Source organism: Hyaena hyaena, unplaced genomic scaffold, assembly GCF_003009895.1.
Source record: "Hyaena hyaena isolate Hyena2069 unplaced genomic scaffold, ASM300989v1 scaffold_21, whole genome shotgun sequence".
NCBI classification, from domain to species: Eukaryota; Metazoa; Chordata; class Mammalia; order Carnivora; family Hyaenidae; genus Hyaena; species Hyaena hyaena.
This window is the reverse complement of record NW_024080653.1, coordinates 741,424-757,661: the sequence shown is the minus strand read 5'-3', so window position 1 is coordinate 757,661 and position 16,238 is coordinate 741,424. Positions and strand designations below refer to the sequence as shown.

At 43.3% G+C, this 16,238-nt stretch overlaps 1 protein-coding gene across 1 annotated transcript in view; it reads left to right on the top strand.

The window, feature by feature from the left end:
* Window positions 1–16,238, top strand: part of GRB2 (growth factor receptor bound protein 2) — a 71,508-nt gene that overhangs the window by 33,717 nt on the left and 21,553 nt on the right. The gene's annotated exons all lie outside the window — the stretch shown is intronic.

Sequence of the window (16,238 nt, the reverse complement as noted above, 5' to 3'; positions counted from 1 at the left end):
CCTCATCCTCCTATATGGATCTCAAATAGCTACCTTCTCAGGGTGGCTGGATTTTTCCGTTTGGTTAAAATGGAAAGATTAGGTTGGGTACCAGATACTTGCATGCAAGACAGTTTATAGTAATCCTATTATTCTGAGCTCATTGTCCATAGCATTCTTAATCTGCAGTAACTCCATAGCTTCCGTATCCATAGCATTCTTAATCTGAAATAAATCTATTCCCTCAGATACAGAAAGTATAAAACCTGAATAGAAACCTAACTAGCTATTTTGTGAAGTACTGGTCAAAAATAGCACGGATAGGGGACATGCCTGGGTGGCTCAGTCAGTTGAGAGCCCAACTTCGACTTGGGTCATGATCTCACAGTTTGTGAGATCCAGCCCTGCGTCGGGCTCCGTGCTGACAGCTCAGAGCCTGGAGCCTGCTACAGATTCTGTGTCTCCCTGTCTCTCTGCTCCTCTGCTCACTCTCTGTCTCTCTCAAAAATAAACAAACATTTATTAATAGCATAGATTTGACTCTTAGGGAGGTCTGTTAAGGAAAGTGGAAAACAACACATGATGGGAAGTATACATAATGATTACAAGCATAGACTCTGGAATTGGTCAGACCTAAGTTCCAGTCCTCCTTTTTCCATTTAAAAGCTATGTCTCCTTGGGCAAGTTATCTTGCCTCTTTGAATGGACCTTAGCTTCCTCACTTTTAAAATAAAATAATACCTATCCATCTTACAGAGTTTTGTTATGAGGATGAAATGGCCCAGTATGTCTTGAATTCTGGCACATAACAAATGCTTAATAACGGTAAGTTGTGTTATTTCAGTTATTCATTAGAGGAGGGATTAACTCCTTCCTCTAACAGGTGTTGAGTGTCTCCTATATATAGGAATGTGATGAAACTGAAGACTGGACTTTGCAGGACATGAGAGGCTATGCTCTGTGGTAGTGTAGTGTAGTTAGCTTCATTTCATTAGTGTAAATGTGTACAAGGCACACACCTGGAAAGGAGAGTGGGTTGATAGATTTCACAGATGGGCCATTCAGCTACATTTTAAAGAGTAAGATTAGACTAGGTAAATAAATACGGAGGTGAGGCATTGCAGGCAGAGAGAAGAGACGTGAAAAACCACGGAAGGTCGGGGAACTGTAGGTGATTCTGCTCTTGTCAAAAAGCATCAGGTCAGGGCCCCTGGGTGGCTCAGTCGGTTAAGCATCTGACTCTTGGTTTTGCTCAGGTCTTGATTTCATGGTTTGTGAGTTTGAGCCCCACATCAGGCTCTGTGCTGATAGGATGGAGCCTGTTTGGGATTCTCTCCCTCCACCCTCCTCTGCTCGCTCCCTCTCTCTCTCTCTCTCTCTCTGAAAATAAATAAATAAACTTAAAAAAAAAATGCACCAGGCTCTTTGTAGGGAAATGGCAGAGGTAGTTGGAGAAGTGGGCAGAAACTATATAATTAGGGAGTTCATGTTGAACTTGATTCTTTAAGAGTAGGAAGTAATTGGAGGATGTTAAGCATGGAAATAACGTCAGAGTTGCATTTTAAGAAAGACATTGTTGTAGCAGAGTGGTTAAAAAAAAGGAAATCAGTGAGGACATTCCACTGTGTAGAGATGGTGGGTGTTTCTGCTGAAGGGGATGCCTATTTAGACGATAGAAGTAGACTGAGGGGCGGGTCAGGAAGAAGTCTGATTAAGGCAGCTTGTTGCCTGGGTGCTATTCATTGGGAAAGGTAATATGGGAGACAGAATATTTTTTGGAACATCCTGAGCTCCATTTGGTTATGATTAAGGTGTTTTAGAGACATCTAAGAAAAGAGATTATTGAACAGTTAAATAGGTTGGTGTAGACTAAAGAGATTTGTGGATATCCGCATAGAATGGAGGCACTAATGGGATTTTGTGCAGAGGTGAGCTGTTTCTAAGGTGAAACTGTAAGGTTAGAACAGTACGAAGAAGAGAAGCTGGAGGAGTGTCAGACGTCTGAAGGGGAGCTGGCGCGAGCGTGGGGGAAGCACCCCTGCTGCCTGAAACCAAAAGAGGCTATTGTAAAACTACCAGCAGTATCTGGTAGATGGTGGACTTTTGGTGTGTGGTCAGTATGTTGACTGGTACATACTGAGTCATCTCGGCTCTTTTTCTTTAGCTGATTTGCTCTTAGGACAAGCTTAACAAATTCAGAGTTATAATTTCTTTCTTTCTTTTTTTTTTTTAATATTAATTTGGGGAGAATGCAAGTGGGGGCGGGTGCAGAGGATCCGAAGGCGGCTCTGCTCTGACAGGCTGACCACATCAAGCCTGATGTGGGGCTCAAACTCCACGAACCATGAGATCATGACCTGAGCCGAAGTTGGACACTTAACCAACTGTGCCACCCAAGCACCCCCAGAGTTGTCATTTCTTAAGAATGAGACTCCGTGTGGAGCATTTTGCGGGTATAGTGTTCTTTGTGTTCATTGTGCTTTTGGATTCTGGGGATAAATGATCAAACAAAATATCACTGCCTTCTGCACAAGCCACATAGTTTTCCAAAGTGGAAAAGATACTCCATAGAGAAAGCTTCGAAGCAGAAGGTGCTACTCTGAGCAGAAGTGATAGTAGCCCCCAGAGCTGATTTTAGAGATCTCCAAGTGGAAGATCTGGCAGTTACTCAGTAATAGGTAGGTGTTGGGACATAGGTTGACCAGGAAGGTAATTTAGATATTCAAACCCTTTAAGAGAGGATGTCTTGATTCTTGATGTTAGAAACCAGGAGATCTTTGTGATGGAAAATAATATTTCCTCCCCAAACAAATAGGACATACATACTTTGTGACAGGAGTAGATTACAAAGTATGGTGTCCAGAACAAATCCTCCGTTGGGCACCTGTGTTTTCATTTGTTTCTTCCTTCTTCAAATGACCTAGCTCGAACAATTGTCAATTTTTTTTTCTGTCGTTCTTCCTTCTTATACTCCAAAGATGAGGGAGCCTTTAGCTTTTAACTGTAGTGCTTTATTTGGCTGGCTGTATCTGTCAACGTTAGTAATTGGTGATCTTGGCTGGAGGTGGGGGCCTGTTCTGCCCTTTTTAAGATTGGCCCACACACCATTGTACTCAGGTGCCCACACAGGAGCAGAGGCAGGCTGGCTGGATTTTTAATGCAAAAGCATGATAACTGTGAGTGGGGGCATGTATAGTTTTAGAATTTTTAAAGGCAAGACAAAGCCCCATGCACCTAATGGGGCCAAAGGATAAACTTTACAACAAACAGAACTTCTATTTCTGTTTTTCTTATCCTACATCCAGCAGTTTAAAATACTAAGGACAGGAATAAAGTGAAAATTATTCAGTACTTGTATGTAGTGCTTATTGCTTAAAAAAAAAAAAATCAAGACATTAAAAAATATCTACTGGCGGGGCCCCTCGGTGGCTCAGTCAGTTGAGCGTCTGACTTTGGCTCAGGTCATGATCTCACGGTTCATGGGTTTGGGCCCCGCGTCAGGCTCTGCGCTGACGGCCAGCTCAGAGCCTGGAGCCTGTTTCAGAGTCTGTATCTCCTTCCCTCTCTGACCCTTCCCTGCTCATGCTGTCTCTCGCTCGCTCTCAGGAAAAAAAAAAAAACATTAAAAATTTCTTTTAAAAAAGATTTATAAATATATATATATCTACTGGCTCCAAAATTGTTAATACTTGCTGACGTGTATGTATTCTGACTAATTTAGTGGAGGAAATGAACTGGATCTTGCATTCTCATCAGAGATGCCTTATCCCCTAAGGGAGTGAAATTTAGTGGTTGGAGGATGAAAAAAATGGTACTGTTTTTTATGCATATATCACATAAATAGATACATAGTATATTTTGGGTATCAAAAGTTTCATGGGAGGGTTTTTTTTTTCCCTTAAAGGCTGTGGGTCACTGGGCTACCTCATTTGAGTGTGTATGGTGCTCTGAGTCCATGTGTCTGTCTGAGGGCGTTAGTGCACCTTCTTTATTTTTCTCATCTCTAAAACTGGTCTGAGGAACTCTCAGTAATCTGAGTGTTTCCAGAATGCCTATGGGTACTTGAGGATTTATGTGATTCTAACACTATAAAAATAATGTATGTATATCAGAAAAATGTATTTGTATAGTTCTCCTACATCAAGGAACTTAGAGGTTGGTTTAAACATGAGAAAACCAGAAAAAAATACCAGGGGTGGGAAGACATGAGTCCTAAAATATTTCCAGCCTCCTAATTTACGATATTAATGATCTGTAGGAATAGAATTGCTCAGTTAGCAACAGACATTTAGTAGGCATCATACGTTTTGCTCACGAAGTCATAATGTGTTCAGGGAAGTTAAAAACTACTAAACTGGGAATTTTTCATGTTCTTATTTGGAGAGGAGTCCATTGTCCTGCCCTCGCGCCCTGCCTCCTCCCGCTGGGGTGTTAGGATGGCTCTCCACCGTATCTGAGGTGTTAGCCTCGTACCTTTATTCCGGAGGCAGTCTTTTGCAGGTATATCTGTGAGGTTAGTATGATAGTATTTCCTGGCAAATTAAGCAATTGGTAAAGAAATAATAGAATTTATAATGACATTTTAAAAGAGCCAAGTGTTTTGGCCTATTTTTCTTAGAATTTCCCTATCCCTTCCCATGGCATAGTACACCGCCTTGACCTATTTTTCTGTCCTTATACTGCCTGAAGGAAAACACTTATTTGTATCTTTGCCCCTGTGTAGTTTTGGGCTTTCCCCCCTTTTCCAGGACGCAGATGAGCAAATGTGTTGTAGAACAAGAGAGACGTAAATTTGAACGGCAGTTTCATCGTTTATTAACTGTGTTTGTGGTCAAGATGCTTAATGAACCTCTTTGAGCCCTGCTTTGTTCATCTATAAAATAAAAATACCCTCTCTGGGAAGAGTTGTTTTTAATATACATATGAAGGTTATATAACAGACGCACAGCACACTGTTAAAAAGTTTAAAAAAAAAAAAAAAAGGCAGCAGTGACAGCTAGCATTGTGCAGCTCCAGTCCCATACTCTTAATCATACTCTTAATGAGAGATTTGTGTGCGGCCCTGAAAAGCCAAGGGACTGGAGCTGGGTTAGAGGGAGGGCCTGATGGGTGCCACGCGCTCCACTTCTTGCTCAGCTGCACCTTTGTTTTGTGTCACGCCGTTCCTCACCGGGCAGATGCACATGGGAATGGTGGGGGCTGTGTGTGAGCTAATGCCGAATGAGACCTGCATTGCATTGGCAGTGATTACATTTGTGTGGATTCCTAAGGATAATTCTGTGGCAGCCTCTTAAAATAGGATAATTACTTTGTCCATATTTGTGACTTCATTTACTAGGCTTTATAATAGGAAAATGGATTGGAAAATCTCCTAAAAGCCCATCTGGCCCTTTGATTTTTATGTGTGAAGGGCTTACAATTACCAGGAATTATTCCAAACACATATAAAACCAGTCCCTGTTGTCCAGAATTGTCTTTTTAAGATGTGGGTGGGTGGGGATGGGGGAAGAGTGCGTGTGAGTGAGGTGGGGGAGAGAGACAGAGACACATGCACACTCTAAATCCCTGCAATCTGTTGAAACCATATTTTTGAGACTTCAGCTATTGAAGCATTTGCTTATTATGAGTGAAAAGAAAACCAGCCATAAAAATTCATTATGCAATAATCACATTTTCTCATTTACATTTGGGAGATAGTTTATCATTTCTTTTAAGAGAGAAAGAACTAGAATATTTCTGTAACACACTGTTTCTCCAACAAAGGTTTTTCTTTGTAAGACTAACCATCAAACTGTTACTAAATGCCCTTGAGGGGTACCAAGATGAATGAATAGATGAGGCACCTGCCCACAAGTAGCACAGACAAATAGTAGGGAAGACAAATCATTAAAATATATTGAGACTCGTGTGATGGTAGAGCTGAGATAATAATGCAAAGGTCAGCAGTAGCAAACAGCGAAGAGGAAGTGATTCTGAGTTTGAGTCTTGAGTTTGCCATTTTATGTAGAGGAAATGGCATATACCAAGTCTGAAAATCATAAAACATCTTGGCAGTTGGGAAGCACTTGCAGTAGCTTTAGTATTGTTGGAACTTTGAGCTGAAGGCAGGAAGTAACAGCCGCTGAGACTGGAGAGCCAGGCGGGGGCCTGATAAGGAGGAGCTATGCCCTTGACAGCAGTCTGGGAGCACTGGGAGCTTGTACCAAATGATCGGTAGTGTTTGCTATGCCAGTAAAAGGTGAGCTCCCTGGAATTGATCTTATCCAGCTTTTCACTTTGAGTTATCGGATTCCCTGCCCATGCAGATAAGTATACAGGGGCAGTAAATAGCTTTTTAAAGTAAGTAAATATTTAAACTAAGAATGTGGTCATAGGCCTGTTAAGGTGAATGATTCCAAAGGAAATTTTACCTGCATTGTTAGAGGAAAAGTCCTTATACTTAACATTTTGATGAGAATTTTAAAGCTCTGATATATTTGGCCAAGTATCTCCTACATTAGGGGTGGTATGTTGCTGGTTTTTAATCCCAATTTAAGCTGCATGGTAGCCCTTCTTCCTTGTTCATCTGTGGACACACTCATTCCCCGTTCCCTTTCATTGCTTGTTGAGTGTTCAGTATAAAATACAAAGAACAGTGGACAGGGTCTGTAATTTAAAGGGAGGTCACAATGTGGTGAGAGGATTTATCAACAAAGGTAGAACTGTCATGGAGAATAATAGACAATACCACTTTTGCTGAATTGTCTCAAAAGACTCTCGTGGCTTGGAAATGGTACTCAGTCACTCTTCCTAACGAAGAGTCCTAGCTAAACCCCTGCCCGCTCACTCTGGAGCAGTCTTCTGTTGTCCAGCTTCACCTACTTCCAGAGGAGGCTTTTGTATTGCCTCAGCTTAAAATGTGAGCACACAACTAGGGAGCACTGGACCTTGGAGGAATTGGAAACCATTGAAGGATTTTAAACAGAATGACAGTCTAGCTTAGAAATAGATCTATATGTTTTTTCAGAACAGTTTAGATTTACTGAAAAGCTATACAAAAGCTCAAGTACATCTTATACTAAGTCTCCTCTAGAATTAGTATCTTATGTTAGTATGGTGTTTTTTTAATAACAGTTAGTGAAGCGATATTGTCACATTATTAACTAAAATCCACACTTGATTCAGATCTCCTTAGTTTTTCCCCTAATGTTCTTTTTGTGTCCCAGAGCCCCTTGCAGGATACCGTATTACCCTTAGTTGTCATGTTTGCTTGGATTCCTCCATTGTGACTCAGCTGGTTTGCATTTTACCGATGTTACTGCAGAATTGAAAACATTCTGAAAGGGGGGCAGAACAAAAGGCAAAGGATCAGTTAAGTCACTGTAATAACCAAGCAGAGGTAATGCCACCTTGGATGATAGAGTGACAGCAGCAGAGGTAAAGAGAATGTCCTGCTTTGGGATATGTAAAAGCCATGAGACAGGATGAGAAAATTAAGGCAGTGAGAACAGACAGAGCAGAAAGTAGGTTAGGGATGGAGCCCTTGGGGAGCTTTAACATTTAAAAGTTAATGGGGGGTAAAAAAAAAAGCTAGCAAAAGAGATTGAATGAGAGTGGCCAGTTGGATAGAAGGAGAACCTACCTAACAAGTGTCATGTTCTGGAGGCCAAGGAAGTATCTCAAGGTGAAGGAAATAGTCACCCTGGTTATGTGCTGCTCGTAAGCCAGGTCAGATAGGGATAGTGAACTGACCTCTGGATTCAGCAATAGGAGATCATTAGTGATCTCTCTGGATAGTTTGAGTGGAGTAGTGAGAGCAAATGTAGGCTTGGAGTGGCTTGAGAGAGAAGGGTGGGCCCATGGAAAGGGGCATGAGGAAACTTGCTAGGGAGTGGCAGTGATTATGTAAACTTTACACCATGAGAAAACAGTGCAAACGGGTACTTAAATGTAGTCAGTAATTGTGTGCTGACGTATTTAGGAGAAAGCGTACTGATGTCTGTCTGCAACTCTGAAATGCGTTAGAAAACAAGATAGATAATGGAAGGATGTATTGATGGATCAGTATGTGATAAAGCACATATTGTTTTTAATTTTTTTAACATTTATTCATTTTTGAGAGACAGAGATGCAGTACAAGTGGGGGAGGGGCAGAGAGAGCACGAGACAGTATGAAGCAAGCTCCAGGCTCTGAGCTGTCAGTACAGAACCCGACACATGGCTCGAACCCACAAGCTGTGAGATCATGACCTTGGATGAAGTTGAATGCTTAACTGACTGAACCACCCAGGTGCCCCGTAAAACACCTATTGTTAATGGTATAAATTAGGTGGGTAGGTAAAATGTGTGTTCTTTGTAAAATTATTTTGATTTTGTTCTGTGTTGGAAAACTTTCATAGGGGTGCCTGGGTGGCTCAGTCGGTTAAGTGTAGACTCTTGATCTCAGCTCAGGTCATGATCTCACAGTTTGTGGGATCGAGCCCCATGTCCCACGAATGGAGACCCACATCTGGCTCTGCACTGATAGCGTGTGGCAGAGCCTGCTTGGGATTTTTGTTCTCCCTCTTTGTGTCTGCCTCTCCTCTGCAGAAATAATAATAAATAAAATAAATAAAAATGTTTTTTAAGGGTGGGATGAGGATAGGGGAAATGGGTGATGAACTTTAAGGAGGGCACTTGATGGGATGAGCACTGGGTGCTATATATAAATGTTTAATCACTGGATTCTGCTCCTGAAGCCAAGACTAAACTGTATGCTAGCTAATTTGAGAATTAAGGGGGGGGCGGTGGGAAAGCCTTGAAATCTAATGTTGGGGGTAGGGGAGGGAACAGGAAAAAAAGTTGGGAATAGAGATACCTTTTCCAAGGAGTTTTGATGTAAAGGGAAGGAAGATAGGAGGTAGTAGAATCAAAAGAAATCTGTTTTTGCCCCAGTCCCAAAGAGGGGAGAAATAACAGCATTTTTATTTACTGATAGCAAAGATCCAGTAGAGACAGAAACCAATCGGTGGTACAGAAAGAAAGGAATTTTGCTGGCTGAGCGTCCTGGAGCAGGGCTAGAAGAGACGAGATGTGGTACAGAAGTACCAGCATGGGCAAGAGGAATAGGAGGCAGAGGGTAAGACTGTAGATACAGAAAATGACATAGGTGTGGCAGGAGCTTATAAGGTGTCTTCTGTGTGCCTCTGTTTTGTCAGTGAGGTGGGAAGGAAGGTCATCTGCTGGGAAGGACGGTGGGCGAGCTGTTGAGACTTAGAGAGGATGTGAGAGTCCTCTGGGAAAGGGTGAATGTAGTGAGAGCCCGTTTGTGGGTTTTCATAAGGTCTCATAACTGACACACAGTTAAAGTTTCCGAAGGAGAATGGTGCAAACAGAAGGAAAGACACGATCAAATTTTTAAAAAAGAAGGAGCTTCTCATAGCTGATAGATTTGAATTTTCAGATTGGAAGGGCCTACCCACCAAGTACCCAGCACAATGAAAAATACCAGATCCACGCTTGGATACATTGTTGTGAAATTTCAAAGTGGCAGGAAAAAAGAAAAGGTTCCAAAAGCATCTAGAAAAAAGAAAACAAGTCTCAATAAAGAACTGATAATCAGATTGCCAGTAAACTTCGCATGAACAGCTCCAAATGCCAAAACAGTGTCCTCCACGTTCTGAGTAGAAGTGCTATTCAGCCAAGAATTCTGTGGAGTTCTGTGCCTAGTCAGACTAGCATTCAGGTAGAAGCATAGAATCGAGGCATTTTCAGACATGCCAGGTCTCAAAACATTTGCTTCCCAAGCACCCTTTCTTGTAAGAGTACTTAAGAGCTCACTACAGTAAAAACCAAGAATGAGGAAGACCCGAAATCTAGAAATCAATACATCCAGCTGAAAAGGGTGTTGGAGGAAAACCCCAGAATGATAGACGTATTGAAGAGGGGAGTGGGTATTCCAGATATTTTATATTATCCTTGAAAAGTTGTAGTAACTTCAAAGTGAAATGAAGCCAGAAAAAAATTGGTTTCAAGGCCACTTGAACTCTAGGAAAAGCAGAAGGCCATCCAGTAAAGGAACTGTAATTTTTTTTTTTTTTAACTAGCTTAACTTTCTCTCCCAGAGGTGCAAACTATGACCTTGACAATGAAAATTCAACTGTAGAACTTAGCATTTTGGTTCTAGTCCATTCAGATTTGACAGGTCTGTTGTACACAACCAATCGTGACATTAAAAGCCTTGTACTGCTGCATGGAATGGGTTTTACAAAGGCCTCCCAGTAGCATCCCACTGCTGCAAACAGCAGTCATACCTGAGTCGATGGCAATATGTCTGGTCATTTGGGGGAGACTACTTGTTACGCAGGCAAGGGAGGGAATCCCGTATGGCTGCTCCCCTCTTGCATTTCCAGACAGCACCAATTAGTTCTGCACTGTTGGTTCTGCAGCAAGACCAGAGTCAGGGGTGGGGTGGGGTAGGGGTGGCACACAAGCTTCCCGCTTTAAATGCCACGTGCAAGCAGGAAGTTGTTCTTGTAGTCTGGAATTGAGGGCCTGACAGAGCCATCGTTCGCACTAATACATCCTATTATTTAGTCCTCAGTCCCTCTCTTCCCTGCAGGTTGTGACATTTCCGTGGGATGAAAATGATGATTTTCCACACGGAACATTGTGTAGGTGCTTAGAGAAAGAAAACTAACAGGAGAGCAAGGCTGGGCTTGTCATCTCTGATGGTCCCCAGCAGCAGCTTTGGTCGTACCCCAGTGGCATCATGCCCCAGCCCACCCTGTGAGTCTGCTCTTTCCAGTGGTGCAGCTGCCCTGAAGAAGGCCACAGAGCCAGTTAATTACTAGAGAGGGAGCCCTACGCCCCACCAGCAGCAGGAGGGTAGTCAGTGTAGCCCATTGTTAAATGCGGCTGTGTTTGTCTCCAGCTTCACTAGAGGTGCTTAGAAATGGTTGTCTTATCCTGGGCTCTCGTGTCCATTTTCTTGATGAAAGTGTGTACCATCGAGTGCTTTTAAGACTCGTAATGTCACTTCTGGAAGTAGAGAAAGTTTAGTAAGTGACTAAGCATGTGTCAGGGTGTACTCATTAAAATGGAGTATTTTCATAGATTCTATGGTTTGTCTTCACATTTATATCTGTTTGAATTGGTTGTCTGAAAAAGTAATGTCAGTTTTGTCTAGCTATTTTTAATTGTATAGCAATTAAAATATGACCTATGTTCTCAAAGAACTGAGGGATTATCCCTTTTACCATTTTATAGATTTTCTTTTCTTTCTTTTTTTTTAATTTATGGTGGGAAATACTTAATCTAGCTTTTACATTAGGTCACCCTGAGAAGCCTGTGATAACGACGCCAGGTTTTCTATCTCACCTTGTAATGTACTGTGTTCCCTGTTCCTGTAAACGGGGGGATTTTGCAGGGTGGAGGAGTAGATTCTTAAAATAATGTGTATGGGTTTTTAAATGTTTATTTTAGAGCTTTTCAAAAACACCAAAATCCCCCTCCCCTAGTCTACATTTCCGTCTCCTGCCTGGCTTGCTGCAGTAGCTTCTTCCTGCTGCCACTTTCATCCCCACAGAAGCCAGAGTCATTCTGTCCGAAGGCCTGCCCAGTTCTCTCTCCCTGACCTCCTTCACCTCTGCTTGGGACATCCTCCCTGGGATTCTGCCTCTGAATTCTAGGCTCTGCTAAACCCCTTTCCACTGGGAACCTCCACTCATACTCTTCCTCTGCGTAGAAGATCCCTTCCTCACACTTACTTGTGTTTAAGACCTCCTCTTAGGTTTTGGTTGAAATGTTACTGCCCAGGCAAGCTGTCCTCACCACTCGTCTCTGTGCAGGATTAGAGCAAGCCTCCCTGAGATGTGCTCTCCTACACAGTGCCCTGAACTTGTCGTCACACACTTTATCCTGCCTGAAGCTAAGATTCCCTTGCCTTCTCCACTGTCGTCCCTTGCAAGGAAGGATCAGTTTTTTGTTGTATCCCTAGCACAGTGTCTGACTCAAGGTGGGCACTCTCTGCATACTTGCCTGCTCCCTGATTACTTTTTTAGGATAGGGCCCTAAGAATGGTATTACTGGGTTACTAGGTATGAAAATTCAGATCTTTAATACATATGGCCAGATTCCTTTTCATAAAGCCATAACACCTTTTCTTCCTACTCCAACTGGTAAGTGTTTTCCATCTTTGCCAATATCATCCAGAAGGAGGGGAGGTTAAGGGTGGTCTGTCAAATGAGGGACAGAAGACTTGGAATGAGCCACTTGATCTAGTTACTCCAGGCATGCCTACATGAAATCCTGTCCTTGAAGATTTCTGGGCTTTAGGACTCTTCAGCCTTCTAGTGGCCCTTGCGCCGCCCGGAGGAGGCAGTGGAGAGGGTAGTAGTTTCCCTGCTGCTGCCACTGCCAGGTGGTCACCTATAAGAGGGAATTGCTTGATGGAGCCACACCAGCTGTCCGGTGTCTATCATTACCATTTGTCATTTAAACACGTGACCCCTTTGTCACAGGACGACAACCTGTAACCTGTCAGAGGGTCACAGACAAAATGTGATAAAACAACAATGGCTCCTTCTTCCAAATATACGAGGGGAGATTCGTTTGTTTATCATATCCGCTGACATACCGAGTTGCTCTACCTTTAGGTTCTTGCTCTATTCCTGGACTCTTTGAAGTTGTCCTTTGTATAGTTCCCAGACAGGAACTGAATTTTATATACATCAGCCATGTGGCTGATTTGGAAACCGATAGCTCTGGGTTCCATATTCGAGTGAAAATCAGCAATTTCCCTTGTCCTACATTTTACTTATTCCCTCATTATTTACATGTACAGCTCCCTTCGTTCATAAATGCTTCTGAGGGCAAGGACCATGTCTTTTTTTTTTAATTCCCATTTTAGTTTCCTAGCGTAATGCTTCAGTGTAATGGACACGTAAATGTTCACTAAAGTGCCAGTCAAAGAGGACAGCTACTGTCAGTTATTCTGACCATCTAGTAATGACCAGGTAACAGGCTCTAGATTTTCGTTCCTTCACCCCCTTTCTCAGTTCCCCAGAACTATTTGAATAGTAAATAGGACAGTCATTTGGCTGCGTAAGAATGGTGGACCTCATAAAGCAAGGCTCTTTTATAATTTTCTACTCCCAGGTAGTTGGTAGGTTTGGATATTTGTATTCTCATTGCCACACGACAAATATCACTCTGTATAATGAAATATCTTTCTAATGAGTTCCGAAGGATAGATACTACTGATCTTGAGAGTAATTTCAATCACAGTCCTGGTAGGAAACACGTGACACGCTTAAAAACCAGCTAATTGGAGGAGACTTTATTATTTATTTATTTATTTTATTTTAGAGAGTTCACAAGCAGGGAAGAGAGGCAGAGTAGGAAAGAGAATCCCAAGCAGGCTCCACGCTCAGCACAGAGTCGGAAGTGGGTGCTCAGTCCCACGACCCTGGGATCATGACCTGAGCCAAAATCAGGAGTTGGACACTCAACCAGCTGAGCCACCCAAGCGCCTCTTGAGGAGACTTTAATAATGAGACTGTTTACAAGGTATAGGCAGGGCTTCTGGAAACCACAGGGGATGGTGCAGTGCCCAGAGCTAGGAGTCGGGCTACCATGGGAGGCCTGCAGAAGAGCGGGGCAGAGGGAGTGGGGGAAGGTACCTGACCTGGGGGAGAAAATTACTGTGTCAGGGGGATTGAGGTCACAGTTGAGGGTCCAAGATTGTCCACAGAAACCCCCCAAATTGCAAGAGACCACTGAGATCCTTAGAGCCTGTAGAGGGGCCTGTTGATGGGTCCACACAGGTCCGGGGCATGAAAAGACAGAGACAGGTGTCAGCTAGATCTGGAGAGGCAGATGGAAGGTACAGGGGTACCATCTACCTTTTAAAATTATTCTTGGGCACGTGGGTGGCTCAGTCAGTTAAGGGTCCAGCTCTTGATTTTGGCTCAGGTCATGATCTCACAGTTAATGAGTTCGAGCCCTGCGTCGGGCTCTGTGCAGACAGTACTGAGCCTTCTTGGGATTCTCCCTCTCTCTGTGTCCCTCCCCCACTTGTACTTTCTGTCTCTCTCAAAATAAATAAAAACCTAAAAAGAAAATAATTATTCTTTTTACTCATGGTGGCTTTAAAAGAAATTTGCCCGTCAGTTCACATAGGTGTTTTTCTAAAACGGTTTTCAGGAAAAAAATCAGTGGCCAAGAGAGACCCCACTGAACCACATCTAAATATACCACTTTTGGGACGCCTGGGTGGCTCAGTCGGTTAAGTGTCCGACTTCAGCTCAGGTCATGATCTCGCTGTTGGTGGGTTCGAGCCCCGTGTCGGGCTCTGTGCTGATGGCTCAGGGCCTGGAGCTGCTTCGGATTCTGTGTCTTCCTTTCTCTCTGCCCCTCCCCCACTCATGCCCCTCCCTGTACAAACACTGTCACGGGTCCCCACAGCTGTAGTGTCGCCACCTGTCTGCCCTGCATTCGCACAGTACAGCCAGCAAAGTGTGTGAATGTCACTTTTCAGTGCCTTACTGTCATCCCTAGCTACCACTTCTCATTCGCGAATTTGCACACAGTAGCCCTCTGCCCACAGCATCCGCAGGAAGTTCCTTTGGCTCTCCCCTCAAATGTTCACTCTAAACACCTCCCCTAATGGCAGACTAGATAGGTCGTGTGTTTTCTCCCTCAGACTATACTTAGCAGTAGTCCACATTTTCACCTTAGTATTGTAATTACCTGCCCGAGTGCCTACACTCACCTCCACCGTGGGAGTAGGGACTCCCCACTCTATCTTGGACCTCTGTGTCTATCTTGTGATCACACACACCCAGAGCCAGATTCACTGCTTTGGAAGTGGAAATGCGTTTGCAGGTTGCTTGTTTAGCTCAGAATGTTAACATTCTAGATGTAAGGACCCCTGGCCTTGAGTTTTTGAGAGGCCTAGATCCTTATGTGGCTGTCAGTAAGTAGTAGCTCAGTGACTTTGTCGGTTTTGGTGTTTTTGTGTTTTGTTTTGTTTTTCTTTCAGTTACGTTTTCTGAGGTAGCTCTCACGTAACAGAATGACTGTAAATCAGTAGACTTTAGTTTACATCTTGAATCAATAAGGCCTTAAGTAGAATTTAATAAACTGTTGTCATTAATTTTTTGGAGGCAGGGGAATTTGTTGGTAGCTCCTGTCTCCTGTTGTATTTACTGTGCTAAAGCAGTGAGGAGTGAGGAGCTCTTAGACACTGGGCTTGGTGAATGGGAGCCGGCTTGCTCATCCTCAGAAAACAGGACTCCTGTTGCTCTGCCTTGGGTGGCCTTGTTTGTTATTTTGTTTGGTTCTTTGAGGAGAGGGTTGTAGACATTGACCTAAGATTGAAAACCTTCTGTTGTTAGTAAACACTATGGAAAGACAGTGTTGTTGTTGTTGTTGTTGTTGTTACTTGGGGGGGGGCACGTGCACTGGAGAGGGGTGGAGAGAGAGAGGGCTCTGCTCTCAGCACAGCTCATTGCATGAGACCATGACCTGAGCTGAAATCAAGAGCCAGGTGCTTAACCGACTGAGCCACTCAGGTGCCCCAAGACAGTATCTTTTACAAATATATTCTTGTTAAAGCGTTAGCTATAGTTAGAGATTATTTTGGTTATTTCCAGTTGGGAAGTTCTGGTACTGCTAGTAAAGGTTTTACTTTTCAACTTAAGGAAGCTTAACCTGCTGTCATTTTTAGTTAATGCCAGGCAGTTATCTTCGTTTGACAGCAAATTGGGACGTGCGCCTCTTCCACTCACAGTTCACGTGGGCTGAGCAGAACTAAAGATGCAGACAGAGTGTAACCTAGTTCACATTTGATCCAGGAAGTTTTCCTGTGTCCTCTAAACTGGGCTTAGGTCTTTCTCTTCAGTGTTGGGAACTCAGATATTTTCTGTGGAGTTGGTACTTACTGTAGGTAGTATCCATCACTACCTCCTCTCCCGGCATCTGTCTCCTTATGTTGCACTGAGCAGTTAACCAAACTGTGAGCTCCTGGGGAGGGGTATGTACTGTACCCTTAGCTCACCCAGCTCGTGGCCTGGCACTCCTGTGGCAGTGTACGTGCCTAGTGCAGACCATTGCTGAATTTTTCAAATGTACCAAATTTTCTCTCTTGAAGCTCCCTCATATCTGTCGCTGTCCCTCTCCCTCCCCCATCTCTCCCAACACCCTGCATTTGAAATTGTGACATTCTGAGAGCATTTTACCCTTCTGTTGAGCAGTCAGCTACACCAGTGTAATAGGTCTTTCATGAATCACAAAACACA